Source organism: Parasteatoda tepidariorum, chromosome 2 (assembly GCF_982258835.1).
Source record: "Parasteatoda tepidariorum strain Cologne lab strain chromosome 2, Ptep-v5.0, whole genome shotgun sequence".
NCBI lineage: Eukaryota > Metazoa > Arthropoda > Arachnida > Araneae > Theridiidae > Parasteatoda > Parasteatoda tepidariorum.
The window spans coordinates 107,554,174-107,577,610 of NC_141756.1; the positions used below are offsets into that span (position 1 = coordinate 107,554,174).

Consider the following 23,437-nt stretch of genomic DNA (forward strand, 5'->3'; position numbering starts at 1 on the left):
ATTTTAAAAATTGTATTTTTGCCTGGAAAAATAAAAAATTTGAACAAAATTGATGGAATAATTTCTAGAGAAAATAAATTTTAAAAATAAATCTTCTTCAAAATTTGATTTTTCAGAAACTACTCGAATGATTTCGTTAAAATTTTACATTTAGAAATTTACAACTGCATTCTTTAAAATGATCCAAAAACTTATATACCTTACAATTCAATAGTTTTTTTGACTATTACTATTAAATAAAAAAAATTATATATGCATACTAAAGTTATATTATACATTGAATCCTTAAAAAAAATTTTATAATTATAAGCAAAAACTTTTCAATTCGCTTAAAAAGTTCTCAGACTAAAGGTGAAATACATAAAAGGTAAAATTAACATTCAGGGGGGTTAAACTTTGGACGGGTCTCTTGACCAGACTATTGGGACTATATTTTCCAGAATATCGCTAGGTCCTATATTCTAGGAGTCAAATTCAAAACCATCAACAAAAAAAGTATGTTCATACAGAGAAAATACATTTATGTGTGTGACTTAAAACATCCTCTGCACTACTTAATCAGCATATTTGAGGTCACCCTCTTGAACCATTAAGATTGAGTCCTAAGAGGTGAAGATCCGATCATATTAAATCAAAAGCTATTCAGGGTTGTCCTTTTTATTTTGCGCACTATACATAAGGTAATTTAATCAAAATCTTTTATATAAAAATTAACTAAAATGAGTCATAAAATAAGGAACATAAAAAGTTTGCTATGCTACTTCAAAAAGAAAGAGTTTGCTTTTCTTCTCTACAAAAATTAATGATTAATATCTCATAAAATGTATAAATTAATTTAGAGTAAATAATTTAGTTGAATTCTGAATAGATAATTGTTGGCTGACCACCAAAAATTCGAGAAAGTATGTTTAAATTTTAATAAAAAAAAATCCTATGAAAACAATTTTTTTCTAAATTGGAATGAGAAAAAGCTTTTAGAATTTAATTTAAAATAGACAAATACATAACTTACTTCTGACTCAAGAGGAACTGGTAGAAGAAGGAGGGCTGGGATTAAAACGTTGATCCGTCAGAAGAGAATCAGTGTAGCTCACCTGCCGAGAAACAAAATGTTCTCAAGCAATGAATGTCAGATGCATAAAAATACAATTTGAACAAAAATATAACCTTCAGAACAAGAATACTTTGAAATAAAAAGCATTTTTGGAGAATCACACTATCTTATATTCTTTTGGTTTTATTATTAGCCAGTCAAACATTTATAACAGTAACATTTCCTGTATCTTGCAAGACAAATTAATTATGAAATTTGACAGCCTTATATCAGCCACCAAAGCTTCATCTAATGCTCGCCACAGCACATATACTGATAAAGAACTGTTATTCATAGACTTCAGAGATAAAATTTAACATGAAATTAATATTTAAATGCAATATAGTGTTTTTCTTTCCTTAAAAAGAGAATAACTTCATGAAACAAGAAAGAAATTGAAGTAGTTATCACGTTGTAAAATAAATAAAATACTACCATAGCAATTAAAAAATAATTCAATGTATTAGTAGTAAACTCCTTTCTTTCTTTTTTTTTACAAATAGATCTGTAAGCTAACAAATATCACTACTGATGTCATAATGTCATATTAAAAATATTTGAATTGTCAAAATTAAATTCAAAACAATGGGCAATGCTTAACTAGTCAGAAAATTCTATTTTGTTTGCTTATCCCGCTTGAACAGTTCATAATAGAAAGCTATAACACTGACCTTCTTAGTGCTTTAAGTTATAAATATGCCAAATTTCCTAGCTGTTGGTACACAGACTTAGCATGTCTTTTGTTTAACATAGCCTTAGAAAAAGTTATAAGAGATGCTGGCAAAAATACTCTAGGTACTATATTTAATAAATCAGAGCAGATTTTAGCTTACACCGATGATGTAGACATCATCACAAGATCTAGGACTGCACTTATGATAATGTGGAGAAAACAAAATATATGTATTGTGGTATAATGGGAAATACCCATAAATTGTTTGAAATAGATTCTTTTAAATTTGAATCTGTAAAAAATTTTACTTATCTAGGATCAGAAATAAACTATCATAATGACATTAATCCTGAAATCAGAAAAAGAATAATTGCAGTCAATCGCTGCTTCTATGGTTTAATATCATAGTTGAAATCTCACTTAATGAAAAGAAAGACGAAGATTTCACTTTACTTTATTAGGTATTAATCAAGTCAGTTTTGACTTATGATTCAGAGACATGGACTTTAACAAAAAGGGAAGAAAAGTTATTAGCAACCTTCGAAAGAAAGGTCATAGGAACCATCTTTGGCGCTATCCTCAATAACAACAACTGGAGAAAAAGATATAATTTTGAAATATATAAGATCTTTAATAGTGATGATATCATTAAATCTATTAAACTAAGTAGAATGAGATGAGCCAGGCATGTAGTGAGAATGAGCCCAGAATGAACAGCATTAAGAGTCTTTAATGCAACCCCCTCCAATAAAAGGCCAAGAGGAAGGCCCAAAATGAGATGGAAAGACTATGTGGATGAAGATTTTACCATCCGTTAAAGTAAGGAACTGGAAACCAATTGCTGGGAGAAGGGCAGAATGGGAAAAATGAGTATTTACATCATATTTACTCCGTTAATCACAAAGCTAAGGAACTAATAAAACTAGGAGTCTTTATTACTTAGAATTAGAAAAAAGTTTATAGAATCATTCTATCAAAATAAGTGAACATGAAAATATTTAGAGTAAAGCTGTTAATTGTTTCAAAAATTATAGAAAAATGTAGATATTTTAAGTTCAATGTGAGCTTTTGCAGCTATCTTGAATTTACAGAAGAGGTCAGAGTGGTACAAAACTTAAACTATGCTATCTTGACAGGGAGGAGTAGTTTTTGATGAATTTGTTCATGTCAATAGAACCAAAAGTTTAATACTTAATGTGTTAAGCATCTGATGCTGCTGTCTGGGCAAGTGAGGTAATGTTTTGTAAGTTTCCTTTATTCTAAATTGAACACGATCAAAAGAAAATAAATAATTAAAAATTCTGTTTTTAAATCCGAACCAAGTTTTTGGTGCCAGAACAGAATTTGAAGACATTCAAATAGTCAATGATAAAATAATAATTTCTCTCAAAAGACAAGAGCTTTAAGAACCTTATATTTTAATTTGCACTTCTCAATGCATAGCTGTCAAGCGAAGTTATGTATTTTTTCATGTGCTTTTTTTTTTTTAAATAATATCAAAAAAGGCAAGACCCAAAAAGCTAGACTTTAAAATTTAGAAGTAATAAGATAATGATAGAAGAAATAAGTGTGTAAAAAAATACAATTTTACGCATTTGTGTGCTTAAAATTGCTATTAAATAGGTCCTGCATATTGTTTTGTTCTGAATATAATTTTAAAAAAAAGCCAAGAATACAAAACTAAAAGTTTTCATATAAAAACTTTTAAATTACCATTTATTTAAAAAAAATTAATTAATATGCATCAGATATAAAAACAAGTAAAAGTATTGAAGTTTGGAAGTTATAAGGGTTTTTATATGCAAATAGGTTTAACTAAACATATTTACTTTTTATGCACAAGTTTGGATTTAGCAATTTTTACTGTACTATGATCATTTTAAGAACTCAACGAACTTTCCCAGGGTGTGTAGCCAAGCATCTCAAAAATAAGTGAAAAAAGTACTTTTTAAGCACTCAAAAAATATTTTTAAGTCCTACATACATTTACAAAATGTGAAATAATTTTTAAAGACCTTACATGATCCTGATAAAATAACTAGTTTCTAACAAAGAACTCAAAATAATTATCATCATTACTTTTCCTCATATCTCATAAGGATAGAACCCATAGCTTGTCAAGATAGGAACACAAATCCCCAACTTTCTTCCAGTTGGCTTTCTAAGTAATATAAACATGCAGTACCTAGCTATTTTACAATACCTAGACACTTTAATAGATGCAGACATTTTAAAATAGCTGCAACTGTTTGGAAGGTAGATACTTTAACTTTACTGAGCACTATGTATATATACTGTATTAGATTATTTCTTTATATAGAAGCTCCCCTGATTTTGATGTACTTTAATTTAGGACAAAATAAACATATGCCAAACATTTAAATGGTTTAATAATATCTGACTCTTACTAAATAAAATTATCCTTTTAAAATTATACATTTAGTTAGTATTTGAATACGGACTTATAAGTTTAGAAGTCTAACAAAAAGTTTTTATAATGAAAATTTAGGGTCAGTCAGTTTTCAAAAAAACTTTTCTTTTGAAGGTCGATACTTTTTGCAAAACAAGCTTATTTTACTAGTAAAATACATGATTATTATAATTTTATGCTGGAATATTTTCTTAATATTTTATTTAAAATCATATGAACGATTATCTTGACTTGAAAAATAATAGACTGCACTTGAGAAAAAAAACAGAATATGTCATACAATACAGACTTTATAGTAGGCTAAGGAAAAATTAAAGAAAAAATAAGAAATTTTCTTTTGAACAGCAGACATATGCCTAACTACTTTTAAAAAAGACAAAGGGCAAACTAAAAAACATATAATTTGGTCTACTGAAATATATAGAAAAATAATTTATTGATTTGCTGAACAATTAATTTGAATTTCTCTGTTTTATGATTGTTTCGAAATTGAAAGTTTTTCCTGATATTGCAGAATCAATAAAACTCATAGTTAATGACTCATATCAACAGGTAAAATTCAAACATATATAGCTAACAATTCAGATTATTCTCATCAAGAATCATATAAAAGTATCAGTAGAATAAATCGAAATAATCATTTTAATGGTAACCAAAAACAAATTGGAAAAAAAAAACTGATGGGTAAAGTTTAAAAAAAATCAATTCAGCATCTTCAATCTCATGTTTTTCTAAAACAAAACAATTTGAGACTATAAAACAAAAGCTTACTAGAAAGTGATGATGCAAATCAAGTTTATTATGGGGATTGATGGACTGAAAGAAAATATTAGTGAAGAAACTATGTTTTGTGCCTCTTACAGAAATCAAGGCATTTGAGTTTGGATAAGCAATTATACAACAGTATCGGAAAAAGTCCATGAAGCTAATGTGATCGTATGGAATTGCATGAGAACAAATGAAGATGATTTCATTTTCCAACTAGCCCCACATCATACATTAAAATATTTTAAGATCTCGCTTAACACAAAATTACAATGCCACAGTAGCAAGTTATTACCAATTTCCCAGATCTTACCCAAATTTTTGGATATTAAAGAAAAAACTATAAGAAGTTGCTCTAATAAAAAAAGTTGAGCTAATGAAAAGCAATAGGACTACTATGACTTGCCAAACACTTGTTTATTCCATGCAACATTGTTTATATGCAGTGATCAAAGTTAAAGGTGATGGTAAAAAATAAGACACTTTTTTTCCACCTTTTATAAATGAATTGTAGTGTTTTTAATGAAATATTTTGGATCACATACAATTTCATTCTTATGTTTTAGTTCTTTTAAAAATAACATTATATATATATATATATATATATATATATATATATATATATATATATATATATATATATATATATATATATATATATAAATATATATATATATATATATATATATATAAATATATATATATATATATATATATATATATATATATATATATATATATATATATATGATTCATGCATTATTGGAATTAATTAAGATCAAGTACTTGTATAAATACAACAAAAAATTTGCTCCCAGGGGTATAATTATTTTATTATGAGGTATTTAACAAAAGGAACAATCAACATATCACAATTTTGACCATAATAAGTAATTAAAGTTAGTAGTGCAAATGAAGAAGCCATTTTTTAACTAAAACTTTTCTTCAAAAGCAAATTTTGTGATTTTAACTACAGTGAAACCTCCTGTTATGGACACTCCTGCAAAACGGACGCCTCTCAATACGGACATATTTTTAATTCCCCGGGAATCTTCTATGAATAAACCATTACGTACATTCTCCGCAAAGCGGACACTCCCGTAACCGGACGCGGACAGTCATTTTGGTCCTGAAACGTTGTTTTTTATCTCTACAAACCGGACACTACTTTTTCTAAATAAATTGCAAGCTAAGAAAATTCAACTTTTCACCATTTTTAAAGCATGTAAATAAAACTTTTTGCCTTATCCATAACTAAAAATATTGTTAAGCTATTTCACCAGCGAAAAATCAATCTTTCTCCTGTCACCTTGCCTTATCTTTGTAAAGAAAGGAGAGAAAATGGTACTGCACTCCTGAAATAATTCTGACATCGGCATCTTTTGATCTTTTCATCTGGACCACACAGGTTATGAGACCCCTCAAGTTGAAATTGCTTTTCTCAATGCTTCTTCCCCATTGAAAATTTCTTTAATTTTCTTATCAATTTGAAGACTGTATTTAACACAACTGGGGTAAAAAAAAAGAAAACAGAAGTATAATCTTTGAGATGTTTATATAAATGAAACATTTATTCAGACACTTGATAGCTGATCAATTGTGAATAATCATCTCCATAAGTACTCATGACTTACAGGTATGCATTACTTTTTTTTCTGTGAATCATAGGAGGTTTATTTTCCAAGAAGGTATTATCCATGTTCCCTATCAAATGATAAGTAGGTGTAAGGGGATGTGAACCTAATTATTGAAACGGACTGAGGACAGTACGCTCCTATTTGGTATCATATGTCTAACTTGAGTATCTATGCTAATAGGAAAATTATATTTATTTATCTGTAGCTACATCCAGAATTATGTATTTATATATAACTTCTTTATATATTCTTTTTTATCTTTCTTATTGTTTAAATAAATATTCTTGTAGATATTTACAGTATCCTTGTAGATATTATTTAATAATTTCTACATCTTTGAGAATATTCAAAAAACAATTTACGGTGTTAAATTTCGTTATTAGGGTACCCTTCCCGTAAACGGACAACTCTCATAAACAGACAAATTTTTTGGTCCCATGAATGTCCGCTTAACGGAGGTTTCACTGTACTTGGTTTATGTTAATGTTAAACTAAATACTTTTTCGGTAGAGAAAAACCTATTACTTTTGCTCAAGAGTACGTAGAAAATCTGCTACAAAAATAATTTTATTTAAAAGCAGACAATATAAGTTAGTGATATAGAACAAGTAATTAAAGATCTAAAACATATTTACAAATAAATCCGTTTTCTGAGTAATTACTTAATTAACAGAAAAATTATTAAATTTCGCATAAGAATTTTGAAAAACTCAATAAATGCTTTTATGAAAAAATTTATACTAAAAATAAACAATATTAAACAACGAGAAATAAGTTTTATTTCTTTGAGAATTCATAATTTATCTAATTAAAACTAAAGTATTTTATTTATGTAAATGTTAATACAGTAGAGAACCATTTATCCGGTATCCAGATAACCGGGAAAAATTTGATTGGTTTTCCCGCCATTTTAAACTAGAGCGATTATGAAAAAAAGCAGAAATTGAACTCATCCTTGAAGTTGAGTAGAGGAAAATGTAAGGAAGGGGAGAATTTTTTCCCCGTTTACCCAGAGAAACTTCATTTCCTCCGTGACCTTGAAGGCAGGGAAGGGAGGAATGTTTTATTTTCTTCTTTAGGCCGTCAATCAAGCTCAAGGGTGTGGCACGCTGATTTCGTTTTCTGTTTGATTTACGAGGGGGGTGGGGAAAATGCATTGCATGCATATCAGTGAACAGAAGATGAAAGAGAAAAATATATTTATCTATTTGACATCGATTAATAAAAATAAAATCTTTTTGTTCTGAATAAATTCTCATTCTTTGGAAGTGTGGTATCATTTGCAAGTTTTTATTGATGTGGAATCACATCTGCTATAATTAAATATTGTGTTTTTATCAACAAAAAAAAAATAAAAGAATTGTTTATTAATTTAAACATAGGATTATTTTATGAAGCAGATTACAGCTTTGTTTTTCTGATTCCACTATGTTTGATTTTTTTTCTTTTCACGATAAATTTCGCACTCAATAAATTACTTCTTTTTATACATAAATTTTATCCTTAGGTTTTTTTTTTAAAATTCTGTTGATCTTGCCTTGTTCCGGGTTTTAATATTTATGCTAGTGCCTTTTTTAACTATCGGTTCGATAATTTTCAAGTGTTTTTATTTAGATTAATGTTTTCCTTTTATTTTATTGTTTCCCCTGTATAATTAGGTTTGAAATATATTGCGTTATTTAACCATTGGTTTTGTTTATATTAGTTAATTTAGGAATTGTTATGATTTAAAAAAAATAAATACGAGAATTTTGTATTTTTTAAACTTGTTTTTCTTGTCTAAACTTGCAATTTTTTTTATTCTTTTAAATGTTATTTTCCTACCATTTTTTTTCTTTTTAAAGTTAGGAGTGCCTTTCTTTTTTCTCTTACTTTATGCATTACACTTTTTCCTTGTAATTCGGGTTCGATAAAACATTGATTAACGACACTTTTTGGTCGATCCAGAAAACCGGGAAATTCAGACATCCGGGATGCGATATTCCACTATGACTAACTCTGGGGCACTTCTTCGCCAAACTGCGCGATAACTGCTTAATTGTTATGCGCGCATATCTACGAAAGAGTCTGTGGCAACCCTTCACTGTAAACAAGGAGCATCGTCTTTTTAAACTTGATTATCGTTTTTATTTTTACTATCGTATTTATTTTTATTTAATTTTTCCCTTCTATTTGAGCTTAGTGTTGATAAAAGATGCAAAGAATAATTGTTTGGTTGAATACCTGATACATGCAGAAAAGATGCAGGCAAATATTTGGTAACCAATTGCGACTCGTAAATTCTATTTCGGCCAAAATACTATACATTGATTATAGTTTAAACAGCTTTTTAAATTAAAGCATTCTATTTGCAAGTTTTCCAAAAGATATTAAGTATAATTACCACTTTATTATAAATGTTAAATTTTAATAACGTAAGAGAATATACATCTTAGAAACAACTTTTTACCATGCTATTTCTTTTTCCATTTTTGCACATTTTTTCCCACAATATGTAAATATTTATTATAACATTGGGTAAAGGAAATCAGATGGTTATCAAATTTATAACTATATTTAAAATTTAATTAATTTAATATGCTTTTGTATTTAAAAATTAATAAACACTAAAAATTTATTATGCATAAATACAACTGTAAGATTACCCACCACTAGATGGCGCTACAAGATATGAACAAAACTTAAGAATTAATTAAAAAAGAATCTCTCTCGTTTTAGCGTGGTGTAGAAAGGATTAGAATGTTTTGGGAAGGAGAGAAGCGTTTTTGACGATGTCATTTACAATTATTGTTATATACTTAATTTTATGTTTGTGATGTAGCATAATTAGGTGTTTAAATAAATTTGTTTTATGCCAAGAAAGGTTTAGCGTGAAAATTATTTCACACTATGAAAATTGGAAAAGAATCTGCAAGTTTTACTACAACCCATGGATTTTGTTGCTCAAAATACATCAATTGATATCGAAATGTATTTATGTTTGACCAAATCGAATATATTTGGTTTTTGAGGCAAATAAGCAAAATAATTTTTGCATTATTACTATTAATTCTAATTTACCATATCTTTTTCACTTCATAAATTCTAAAAAAAATGTAGTTTCTCAGAACATAATCAAAGCCAAATGATTTCAAATGTGTTTTATAATTAAAAATTCAAGATAATCTAAATAAATGAAAAAAATTAAAAAAGCACTTTTAAAAATGCATGTGCATGAGAGAAAAGAATTCTCATTTCATTTAAATTTTAGTACATAATCATTAAAATAAAATGTACTCATTGAATTGCAGCATATTTAGTATTTCTCTCAACATTTTGTGGTTGTCTAAATGCTACACCATATAATTAAGCAATATATTTTATTTGTGAATCAAGTTCTGTTTAAAAATTTTTACTCTTTAAACAAAATTAAACGTGATCGCACCCTAATTAGTGTATAATTACAATATTTTATGTTTCACCTAAAGATTTAAAAAATGTGACTGACCCAGTTTGAACATTGTAGGTTAATACAGTGGAACCCGCTTAAAAAGTTCCCTTTTAAGAAGTTATTTTTTAAAAAAACCAATTACCATAATGTTAAATTTACTTTTATAAGAAGTTTTTTTCCCGTTTAAGAAGTTTCCACTCCTAATTTCAATTTTTTAAAATTTTATTTAAAATGTCTTATTTAGTTTTAACTTGCCCTTACAAACACATGTATGGGTACTGACCACTGACCTTCATCACTCCTTTGTTACAAAGAAAGGTGACTTATCAGGAACAGGTGTGAGCAAAGGAATGTGAACCTTTAGATGAACTATGAAACTGATAAGAATGTAGGGAATAGCTTTGTCATTGTGTCCACCTTAAATGAATAGCCTGGTGACTCACGAACTTCACTGCTGTCCACACCCATTCAATAACTGAAGAGAAAGATACATCTAAACATTTAGCAGCATTTCGTTGAAAATTTTCTTAGTGTAGGCGCTTATTGTTATCTTAAAAATCATCATAAAAAGTTTGATTTTTGTGGAAAATGTCCTGTAAAGGCATTAAGCGTAAAGCTCTATCTATTGATGACAAAGTAAAAATTTTAAAAGCTGTTGACAGCTATCCTCAATTAACACGAGTTCAAATAGCAAAAAATTTAGATCTTCCTGTTACTACGTTAAATGGCATTATTGCTAAGAAAGACATCATCTTAAACTCTTCTTGTTCCGGTGCATCCCAGAAAGTAAAAAAGTGAAGAAAGGAAAATACGAAAATATTGAAGAGAAACTGATGATATGGTTTAAACAAGCAAGATCCGCCAACATACCTGTCAACGGAACTCTTCTTAAAGGAAAAGCATTAGAGATTGCGGAGAAATTGAATGTTGATTTTACGCCTTCCAATGGATGGATTGATCGGATGAAAAAAAGAGCTGGTCTAGTTTATAAAACAATTAAAGGAGATTGTAACAGCGTTGATTTACAAGAAGCTGAAGAATGGAAAGCTAAATTACCTGAAATTATTTCAGGGTATCAACCAAAGAACATTTTTAACATGGATGAATGTGGACTGTTTTTCAATCTTTTACCAGATAAAACTTTTGCCTTTAAAGGTGAACCCTGACATGGCGGAAAAAACAGTAAAGAACGTTTGACAATTTTAGTTGGGGCCAGTATGAATGGTATAGAAAAATTACCGATTTTAGTTATCGGTAAATCGAAAAAACCAAGATGCTTTCGAAATGTTAAGTCACTGCCTTGTGATTATGACAGTAATCAAAAATCCTGGATGACAATTAAAATTTTTGAAACGTATTTGAAAAAATTAGACAGTAAGATGCGAAAAGAAAAACGAAACATCATAATCTTCGTAGACAACTGCGCTGCTCATTCCAAGGAGAATAAGTACACTAACATCAAGTTGCAGTTCTTACCACCAAATTCTACTTCTGTTCTACAACCAATGGATCAGGGAGTTATTAAGGTATTTAAGCAGCATTATAAAATGCGACTTGTGAAACGGATGCTGGAAGGACTTGAAAATACTGGAGAGCTAAAAAAAGTCAATATGTTAGAAGCGATTGAGTTAATTGTATCAGCATGGGAATTAATAACACCATCTGCCATTGCTAACTGTTTTCGGAAAGCTGGATTCTCTGACGGAGATACAACTGAAGAATATCTCTTAGAAGCTGAATATGAAATATCAGATGAAGACGAAGAAACAAACGTAAATTTTGTTAATGATTGGAAGTCATTCAAAAATAAACTTAATTTCACAGCATCGTTTGAAGAATATGTATCCGTTGACGACGAAATTTTACCTTGTGATATGCTGACATTAGAGGATATTTGTGATGTTACAAATGATACAGAAGAATTCAGTGAAACTGAAGAAGATATTGCTAAACCACCTAGCTTTTCTGATGCCAGGAAAGGGCTGGATACTTTTAGGAAATTTATTTACACTGTTGAAAATGTACCCCCGGAAATGTTTAAATTTTTACAGCAGTTGGACAATTTTCACTTAAAGGTAGGTGAGAAAAGACTAAAACAAACCACTTTACACGATTTTTTCTCACAGAAATCTAGTCAATTATTGTAACAACGTATATTACATTGTATGAAACAAAAAATAAAGTAGGTTACTTTGTTTTTATTTATTAGCAATTTTTTTTCTAAATGAATATTAAAATTCAATATTTATTTCATTAGGCTGAGAATTTAATATAAGTTACACAATTTCAAATTTTTTAGTTTTTTATTAATGTGTTTTTAAGTTTCACCGTTTAATAAGTCGTTTCTTTCCACTCCCTTGAAAAACTTCTTAAACGGGTTCTACTGTATATGGGAACCATACTGCCCAAAACAGAAAATATTAGTTATTAAGCAAATTCACTTAGGAAAAAATGCTTAGTGACTGTTCACAGGATATTAACTTTCTACTGGAATGAAATGTTGATAATTTCATATTAAAACGGTGAGACTATACTAAGAATCGTTGGGTTTTCTTTTCGAGGAAACCCATTGTTTCTTGCTGGTAAAAAAAGTTGGTCGAAATTAAAATAAAAACTAGGCAAAATTTAAGACACTGAAAGCAACCATAGCGAAATAATTCGTTATTTTTCTGCATTGAGTTTTAAATTAAAGTAAAATAAAAATTATTACTAAATGTATTAGTTTATCCTTATTCACCATTACAGTAATTTGGATTGCATTTAACTCATTTTGAAGACATTTTTTATTCAGATTTTAATTACTTTTTATTATTAATATGACTAGTAACTAATAAGTAAATATTTAAATAATTGGCATAGATAAAATTGTTCGTATTAATTCAGGTCTTATTTTTGATATTGATGAGTTATTTTTTAAATTGCAAAGAAGAAATCAAGAATAATTTTCAACAACTGATTGAAATATGGATATATTAGCCGTAATTTTTTATAAAAGGTATGGTAATTGTTGTTTAGGTTTAGTGCTAAACTTCTTGATATTAATTATTTTTGTAGCAAATTTATAATAAAAAAATTCAGCATTTAGTTCTAAGCGGAAATATGATTCTATAGATGAAATCATAAATGGTAGAAATGTTTATTTATAAATATAATGAAATTGCATTGCGCCACGTAAATACAAACATATAGTTGTATAATTAATTACTGCTCCATTTTTACGTTACTTGAATTAAAAAAGAAGTTGCGTTATATGAAACAATTAACGTGAAACTAAAACATACGAAAAATAAAATTTATATATCTTAAGTAATTTTATTGCTCATTTAAATTAACAAATTTTTGTACAAACGAGTTCCACCGATCATTCCATAAACAAACACTACTTGCACTCGTATAAAAAAAAAATAATAGCGGTTGAAGTTTGATCTCCTACGATTCGAGAAAGCGTGAGATTCATTGATTTGGCGGGTTAAGAATTCGCACGCCAAACAGTGCCCCAGAGTTAGTCAAAGTGGAATATCGCATCCGGGATAGCGATGGTCCCGAGCATCCCGGATAATTGGTTCTCTACTGTATAACTGAAAAAGTGCTTTTTATGAATTAATTTTTTTTTTAAATGTGTGATATACATTTTGTAAGTTGCATCATAAGAAAAGAAAGTTATTTTGATATTAGTAACTATATTAAATTTAACTAAATTTATTTGTAAATAGGATAACATATTAAAATTTCTTTTCTTGCCAGAAGAGATTCAGAATATCAAAATTGTACAATGTTAAGAGAAATTTAGCAGAGTTTAAAATGAAGATCTTATTTTGCTTATTTTTTAGGTACTGACAGAAAAAAAAAACTAATTAGTTTAAAAAAACTATATTTTCTCAAAGTGTAAGTGTATTTTTGTTTTCATAATTTTCATTCGATGTTCGATCAATATATTTTGCTTTCCTTTTTTAAATCAAATGAATTTAGAATATTTGCATAAATGTTTAAGTTGTAATTTTAACTACTTTAAGATCTAAATGTTGTAATTTCAATTAGGATCTTTTACTTAGTCTTATTTAAAAAAACTGTAATATTATATATTTTAATATATAATAAAAGGATATTTGGTTCTTTAAAAAAAGAAAAAAAGTCTTACATAATACAAAAGTTAGTGATTTCAGATTAAGTTATTTGTCAATATTTTTTAACTACATAGTAAACTCCCGATTATTCTGGGAGTAGAATGGGCCACAAAGTGCGAATTAGCAAATTCATGCATAATCCACAAAGAAATTAAAAATGACACACATCATCAATTTTTTTAAAACATAAATGATCCATTTTTAAAGGTTCACTGGTTGTAGGCACAAAATATACGAAAATTTTCAGAAAATGCATATTTTCTATGCGATGTTATCTATTTTCTTTAAAACAGTAAATAACTTTTCAATAAAATATCATTTAAAATATTTTCTATGTTATTTTAATTATTTATTTATTAGAAAAAATTTATGATTTTTGTGTGTTTTTAAAGCATTTAAGTGAGGAAACAGTAATTACATTTTCTTATGCAAAGGCAATTCAAAACTGTAACTAAATTTTTGTTTAAAAAGTTTCTTCATTGCTAGTCATTGATTTGTAAACTTCAAACTATTATCAACATTAAGTTCATTATGAGATGAATTCCTAATTGACTATTGACTTAATTTAAACATTAATAGAAATTATGCCATTGAGTAAAACCTTTTTTTAGTTGCTTGTTCATAGTCATGAAAAGTATTTTACTCCATCTTGGCAAATAATAGATACATAATAACATAGTTTATTTTTTAAAATAATAGTACTTAAATTAAAAATTATTTAAGACTGAGAAAGACTGTTTTAAAATATAATTTTGCTATTCTTTTTTTAAAAAATCCTGCTATTATATCTTTATTAAATTTCCCTTCCTTAGAGTTATTAATTTTTAGATATGCAGAATTCTGAAAATGGCACAAAAATTAAAGAATTTCTAAAAAAATAAGAAGAAATAGTAGACATCGAGAACATTTCAAACAATATTTTTCAAATGGTATCTAAAGTAAAAAAAAAAAATTTAAAAAATGAGTCATTTATTTAAAAATAAAGAAAAAAAATATGTTTCAGAATAAAGGAAAAAAAACAAGACATATTTAAGTAATTAAAAAAAAAAAAGCATTTACTATCTCTTAGCTCTGTAGCTAAAATATGACGGGCTGCTACAAGCAATTCTTTGCGCAAGTGAGTCACTTCTTGAGGACATAGATACAACAATCCTATAATTCCTTTAGAAAACTGAGAGGAATGTTCACTCACAAAACAGAGGAATGTTCACAACATTTTACAAAAAAAAAAAAAATCACAGTTGGGTTAAATTATTATTTTAATTTAAATTTAAATTAAATTTGCAATTAATTTAAGATGATATTACTCAAATAAACATAAATACAGTGCATGCTGCCTATTAAAATCACATTCGTTTTGAGAACACTTGATTTTAAAAAGCAACAAATTTTAAAAACCAAAATGTAGGAAAAAGTTAAACTAAATTAAATTGATTAAAAACTAAATTGATTACTACATTTATGTTTTATTTTTACAAAACCTACATTTGACACTAACATGAGCTACATTTTTTAACTTATAGGAGGGTTTCAAAATATTATATTTGATAAGCAAAATTTCAAATTAAAGATTCACCATAGTTTGAAAGCATATAAGAGTTTCTAAAACATTAAATATCCTTTTCTTTTCTGTAAATAAAATTTTAAGAAATCAAGAGTTCTTCTGAAATTCATTCTGAAATTCATTAAAGTTAGATTCACCTTATTGTATGATTCAGGATCCATGACATTGAATGATAGGCATTTTACAATTTTTCTTAGCACATAAACAGTTTTCTTTTGGATTCCTTTAGACTCCCTTTTTCTTAATTTTTTGCAACTTTTGCCACTCAATTTCAACACAAAATACAATTAATACCAGTAACTTTGTTCATAGAGAACAGACAAAAATTTATTCTTCATACATATTCAAAACTTGAGAAAATAGATAATTCTAATCATTCAAACAAAATAAAGCAAAGTTTTTCATTGTTTTAAACAAAAGCCTTACAAAATTTTGTCTTTACATAACAGTAATAATTTTATTAGAAGATGGTTTTTACATAGTTTGATATTAAAATGATTCCGTTCTTGCAGAATTAATAGCAAAAAGCAGCTAATTTTACAATTCAATGATTTTATAATTGGAGGTTCCTGTATTAATGATACAGTTAAATCACAGTAGTAAAAAATAAAATAAAATGCTCAGAAATTTTTTTTATATTCACAACATAATAAAATTAATTTAATAATCAGAAAAATCCCGCTAGTCAAAATAGTTCTAATAAACAAGTAACTAATAAACAAGTAAGCAAGGAAATACCGGTGGAGGGATTAACCAAATATATCATCATATCAAGCCTTTCCTTTACCTAGCTCTAAATATGAACATACTCCATTTTTATTTTCATTAGCTTGACTTTTAAATTTATTTTCTTTTTTAATGAATTCTAGATAATATATTTTGCAATATACTTTGCACATTATCTCTGTTTAATGTCTAAAGAGCAAATAGTTCAGCATCGGAGCTATTTATTTTGTTAGCTAAAAATCTGATTCCTAATCAATTGTGCAGAATTTTTTTATCATATTCTATGTCTTATTATATAATATAATTACTAAAAAAAATTCTAACAGGCAATTGATATGTTAAATGCAAAATTTATTGAAAAATTGACCAGGAAAATTAATTTTTCAACTAACATTATTAAGTACTCAATGTAAAGACAGTTCCTAAATTTGCTTGAAAGTAATCCCCCAGTTAACAACAAATCATACATTCTTAAATCCTTAACATGTAGTAAAGCATTCTCACAACAGCCTGTTGTAGGTCAGGAGGGTCATACAAGTTAAAACTCTACAATTCCTAACCAATGGCATGATTTTGTCAATGTTAAGTACAAGTTGCTTTTACTTCTTGAATCTATTCCCACCCTAGCACATTGATAGCTTGGCACATTTAACCTCTGAGTCGATTCTCAAATAATTTCTGTGAGTATTAAATTGTCTTTTAACATGTTCAGGTTCACATCAGCCATCAGTGACCGACACTGAACCTTTTGTCAGTGACCGGTGAGGGACAATGTTAAATATGATATAAAACAAAACAAAAATTAACATTGTTTTAAGCAATTACAGAGAACTTATTCAAAATTTGCTTAAATTTTCTTTATTTAAAATTTGTTAATAGTAGTGTGCTCAACATTGTTATACCACATTAGAGTACTTCTGAGCAGCAAAGGGATTTCCTTAAAAATACAAGATAAAAAAATTTTTATTAAAAAAAATAAAGAATGATTCTTAATATATTAGTCATTAACATACTCACTTGATATATTCTAACAAAGTAAGCCAGAAAAGATAATGTTTTTATCTGTGCAGGCATAAGGTCAACATAAACTTCTCTGTTGAAAGATGGATTGCTCCTAAAATAAAACCAAACAAAACAAAAAATAAAATTTCTACAAACATTCTGCATTTTGTCTGCTTTTTTCCCAAAGAACAAATTAAATGTATAAAATTTAATGTTTAACTTTGTCCCACAGAGAACATAAAATTCCTTCACAGAAAACAATTGAATAAGTAAAAAACAATACTGAAGAATTTTATTGTATAAAACCACTCTGACTTGATCATTTGGTATAAAATAAGTAAAAAAGAAAGACATTAAGGTACATCCTGCATGCAAGTAGTTAATTTAAAAAGTTTCTCTCTATATTTTCTGCAATATTTTGACTGTAAACATCATAAAAATAAAATGACAAGCGAGTCAAGGATAAAACGTTCCTTGAAGCTTTAGACACTATGTTCAGGGCCATGTGGCAGAATTTTTTCTGACTTTCTGCGACAAACCTAATTAGAACCAATATCTTTCTGCAAGACATTTTTATCGTTATAAATGTATGTGTAATGAATTTATAATAATAGATGAAATTCGTGTTTATAAAATAAGTCTACATGCATAGAATAAAACTGTGTAGATTTTTTTTTTAATTTCATAATATAAGTTTACATTTCTTAATAAGTTTAAATTGTTTAAGTATAAATTTGCATAATCTTCGATAATAACGAAAAGTTATAAATGTATAGATCTGCAGACAAAAATGCTTACTAGAGCATAAATAAAGATTAACCAGAACCTGTAATAAGATAGAACTTATAGAAATAGCTAAGAATGGACAAAAAGATTAAATTTATCAAACAAGGTAACTGAATTTGAAGTATCAGTTTAAAACGGTATGATGTAATGTTTCATTATAGTAGTTATATCAGGTACAGAAACAAATCAGGTGAAAAAATTAATATTGAAGTTGAGTAATCAAAATAATAAAATAGTATTGACTATAACCGAATTCTAAAAGCAAAAAAATTAAAGCAATGTTTGTTTCAATTTTTTCGACATCTAATTAATTAGATTAATATTGTACTTACTTATTGAAAGATTTATTTCTTAAAAAAAGGAGGTAAATAAAACTTTTTTCGTGATCAGATTAAGTTTAGAACGAAAAAAATACACAGCGCTTGTGATTTTGCACTGTATTGTGTAAATATATAGCACTGATTCCACACGAAGTATGCGGAAGCAGTTTCCGACTCAATATGCTCAAGTCTATTCAACATCTCGAAACAAAATAGTCTTTATCAGTACTGAAACATCGGTACTAGAGCCATACTCATTGGATGCGATTTTTTTCGCATGTGTATGGAAACCTGTTTGAAAGTGACCAGTACATATTTTTCACCAATCTGGTTTTCATTCGCATGCTAAAAAATCGTAGATAGTGAGATATCTTTCAGGCTTTATTTCATTTATCGTTAGATTGCATTTTTTTGCCGACGATTTAATTCAAAGGATATAGGCATTTTATCTTTAAAGTATATATATGTATAGTTATTTTTCACTTTTTACCTTTGACTGCTTCTAAAATTTCTTGATTTATTGGAAATGCTGTCTCATCCTTACTATCGATATCACTACTAGTAAGAATATTTTATTCGAATCTAGAACGTTTTATTTTTCAATATTAGTAGCGTGGGAAGCTTCTTTTCTGTAGCTTTCCAGAAAAAAAATCTCTGACATCGCTAGATGTTGTCGACTTCCATCTTATTTCTTTTTCGGAATGCCGCCTTGAAAAATCAGTTTTCAAATTTGTTTTAACTATTGTGGCTTCACAATTGCAACAAATAACCTTTTTGCTAGACATGATTTTTTTTAAAAAAAAAAGAATCTTTTTACGCATGAAAATTTCCACATAAGTGTAAAAAATATAAAATGCTCTGTTTTCTTAAAAAAACACAAAGCAAATTACTGCGCCAGCGATAGAGGCCGAAGTTGGCAAATTTCCAAAAATAGCTTAATAAAGGGGGAAAAAATTCTCCCCTTTTTATCCAGTAACTGTTTGTGTTGGAGATTAAGGGAGAATTACGAGCGCTTTCTCCTTCCGCGGTACGCTAGAAAAAAAAATATTTAAAACAATTCTGTAAGAAACAATTTTGCAGAACCATTATTGCTTCTGCAGAAATTTTTTCTTTCTGAAGAAAATGTTTTTTTTTTTTATTGGTAAAACAGCTTCTGTTTCTGTAGAATTTTTTTTGAGAACTTTTGTTTGTCAAACCAAAAAATTTTTATTTCCCAAATAAAAAAAATCTTTCTGCAAGAACTCAGTTGCTTTCTGCGGCAATGTAGCTGTGTTTCTGCCACGGGGGTTCAGGGACAGGGAGCTTTTGGAGCTTGCTCCAAGTCCCTTCAACCGAAGGGACTGAGTAAGTAAACAATCTGAAAAGTAAACAATCATTTGACAGTTGACTTTTTGAGTGATCCAGTTCATATTTTTCACGTGACATCATTATTGTACATTTAATAATTCTTTCAACAATATTTTAAATAATTCTATCAGAAAAAACAAACAACAAGAAAAAAAGTTAAAATTTAAAAAAATAATAAAATACAATTTACGATTTTTGGAAATCTAAGGAGCGTACATACTGATTCTGGCTTGATCCTTCTGTTTAAAATGCATCAATCAAATTTTCATTTTCTAAGTTTCAAATGAATTTTTATTTTTCTGAAAAGGATAAAATAAAAATAAAAAACTGTCTGAGTATCGTTGAAAATACTTGCATAAAAAATTAAAGTTTATTTTCAAAATATTTTAATTCAATACAAAATTATTTGTTAATAAAAAAAATTTAATAACTCTAATTTTTAGCTCAAGATTAAAACAATAAAAAAATTCTGTTTGTGAATTGTATTGCTAGAATACCTAAGAGCAAGTTCCAAAATCTCCAAGGCAGAAAACTAACCCAAAGTAAAAGGACACAGGTAATGCTGTAAGTTAAATGTCTTTTCAATGACTTGGGTAACAAGGTTGTTTTTCAATTTTTGTAAATTATTCAAATTGAACATAATAAAAACTAAGTTTGAAAAGTAAATTTCCAAATTTAACTTCTTTTTTTTATAGCTTGAATATGCAATTAAAGATAGTTAAGTCAGCTGCATGTTTTTAAAAAAAATTATAAAACATTGTAAATGTAAAAAAAAAAAAAGTTTTATACAATCTGTAATCAAAGGAAATTGTATGTAAATCTTTAATATTTATTTAATTTAATATTTATACTGTAGAAGATTAACAATGCTTGACTTTCTAAACAATATTTTACTTTTCATAAAAATATACCTTAAGATTGATTTAGAAAAAGTTCACTCTTAAAAACTTTGCATTAAAAATGCAACAAAAAAGCTAAACAAATAGAGGTAATTCAAAACTGTGGGATAAGACATAGAACAAAGGATTAAAACTCTCAAATAAAAACTCTAATTTCTTTTCCAATTATTCTAAAATAGTACAGTTACAAGTCAAAATCATAGGTAGCTCCATAAGCTCTTGTAATTAAGTTGTTAAATCCATAAATTAAATTGATACAATTTAATCATAATTGAAAAGTACATTCTTAAAATCAAAATTAATATTTTCTTTTCACTTCCAGCCCCTGCTCTTATAATTTACTTATAATTACTGTTTTAAAGTTAGAATATATTCCCAACTAAATGTTGAATCTTATTCTGTACTGAAAGGGTTCTGTTTTAATTTAAATCATTTTTAACTCTACAAACTTTCTATAAACAAAAGAATTCAACTTGCATTTATTTCATTAACTAGAATATTTATTTATTTTTTTAATTAAATTCTAATTAATATTTTCTATTCAAAATTAATATTTTCTTTTCACTTCCAGCCCCTGCTCTTATAATTTACTTATAATTACTGTTTTAAAGTTAGAATATATTCCCAACTAAATGTTGAATCTTATTCTGTACTGAAAGGGTTCTGCTTTAATTTAAATCATTTTTAACTCTACAAACTTTCTATAAACAAAAGAATTCAACTTGCATTTATTTCATTAACTAGAATATTTATTTATTTTTTTAATTAAATTTTACGAACGTTAAAAATTTTTGATGTTAAAATGGACTTTTGCCTTATGTAATATAATAAAAAAAACAACATGGATTTTCCTATTTTTTTTTTATTTATTTCCATTTATGTTTTTTTTTTTAATAAATTAATTCTGATTCTGTTCTTTTCCTGGGTAATTAGTTTTTAATTTTAAACAATTAAGAGTATTCAATTTTATTCAAATATATTAGTATAAGGTTAACTTATAAAAAGAATTTAGTGCCTAGAACAATGATGTTTTTATAACAATTACTACCTATAATTGTTGCCAACATGTCTGTCTAAATTATTGGTCACAGATTGAAGGACTAATTCAATACATAGAAGAGCAATATGATGTGGCACTTTGCAATATGTTTTTATAACAATTACTACCTATAATTGCTGTCATTATGTCTGTCTAAATTCTTGGTCACAGATTGAAGGACTAATTCAATACATAGAAGAGCAATATGATGTGACACTTCCCCGCGTATCTTAAACTTTTAACACACCTACAATGTACTATTTAAAATATAAATGATAATATTTACACTATTTATACCTTATTAGCAAGAACGGCTTTATAAATGGTTAAAACAGTCAAAAACTGACGCATATCAAAACCTTGACAACCATAGAAAGAACTGATTTTACTTTTTTCTACATATGAGAGCAGTCAAATAGTAAGATCTCAAACAACTAATGACAGCTATACCTAACACTTTATTGTTGTGGGGGGCGGAGTTATCGACCAAGCCAACCGTCATCTATCAAAAGGTACCTCGTGATAGAATCAAGTTAGCATGCTTTATATACTAGTGAATGATGTTAAACTTTTGTAGTGGTAGTTACGCCACAGTACTCCCCCACCAGAATTTAATCAGGGATATAATTCGATGAACAGATCTCACTAGTTGATGTACTTGTGAAAGACCGGGAGAGAGTCACCGGACTTTTTGAGTGCTGAATGTGAGAGGTGTATTAACATCACAGTCGAAGTCGCAGCTCCTGTGTTGCCATTAGCAGTCGAGAGTATGCAGGCGTTGAGAGTGTAGACGTTGTGTGAATGTTCGAGACGAGACTGAGAAGCAACAGCGCAGGAGGTGAATGATGCATTCACAAATAGCAAGTCAACCGTTCAATGTGGACTGTCCATCGAAGTAGGCGTTACCGTTAAGAGATTGCGAAGTGGGTGTTACTTGCGTGAGCAAATCACGTCCGAAGGTCACCAATGTGGGGGGCGGAGTTATCGATCATGCCAACCTTCATTTATCAAAAGGTACCTCGTGATAGAATCAAGTTAGCATGCTTTATATACTAGTGAATGATGTTAAACTTTTGTAGTGGTAGTTACGCCACAGAACTGATTTTACTTTTTTCTACATATGAGAGCAGTCAAATAGTAAGATCTCAAACAACTAATGACAGCTATACCTAACACTTTATTGTAAAGGAAATTTGTACACGAAATACCTTAGAACGTCCGAATTTTTTGTATACGAAATACCTTAAATTTATTTAATCAGATGATAATAAAGAAGAATCTAAAGTAGGTTCACGAAGAGCTCGAAGGAAGGGAAAATAATTACTTAAGTGGTATCATTATTAATAATCTTTAAAAAGATAGTTTAACATTTCACGCCAATATATCCTATTACAACAACAAAAGCTTTAAAAAATTCTAAGATAATAAAAGGTATTAAAAGAGGGGCAATTAATTAAATAATATGACGACAACCTGTAATGTTTCTGGAAATTCGCTAGAGGATATAGTAGACCATTAAAACTGTAATGTTTTGCTTATTTCTACCCATTTTATGAATGAGTTAAATTTTAATTAATGTCGAAATCACGTGAGTTAGATTA

The 23,437-nt window shown here is 27.8% G+C and overlaps 1 long non-coding RNA gene across 2 annotated transcripts; it reads right to left on the bottom strand.

Moving 5' to 3' along the window:
* Window positions 1-1,020: 1,020 nt before the first annotated feature.
* Window positions 1,021-23,411, bottom strand: LOC147815991 (uncharacterized). 2 transcript variants are annotated; one of them, XR_015431527.1, is made up of 4 exons: window positions 23,310-23,411; window positions 20,119-20,197; window positions 17,461-17,557; window positions 1,021-1,094 (listed from the first exon to the last, which is right to left on the bottom strand). It is a non-coding gene; the product is annotated as an uncharacterized LOC147815991 (long non-coding RNA). The 2 variants fall into 2 exon arrangements; XR_015431528.1 differs by lacking the exon at window positions 1,021-1,094 and adding an exon at window positions 15,607-17,380.
* Window positions 23,412-23,437: the final 26 nt, after the last annotated feature.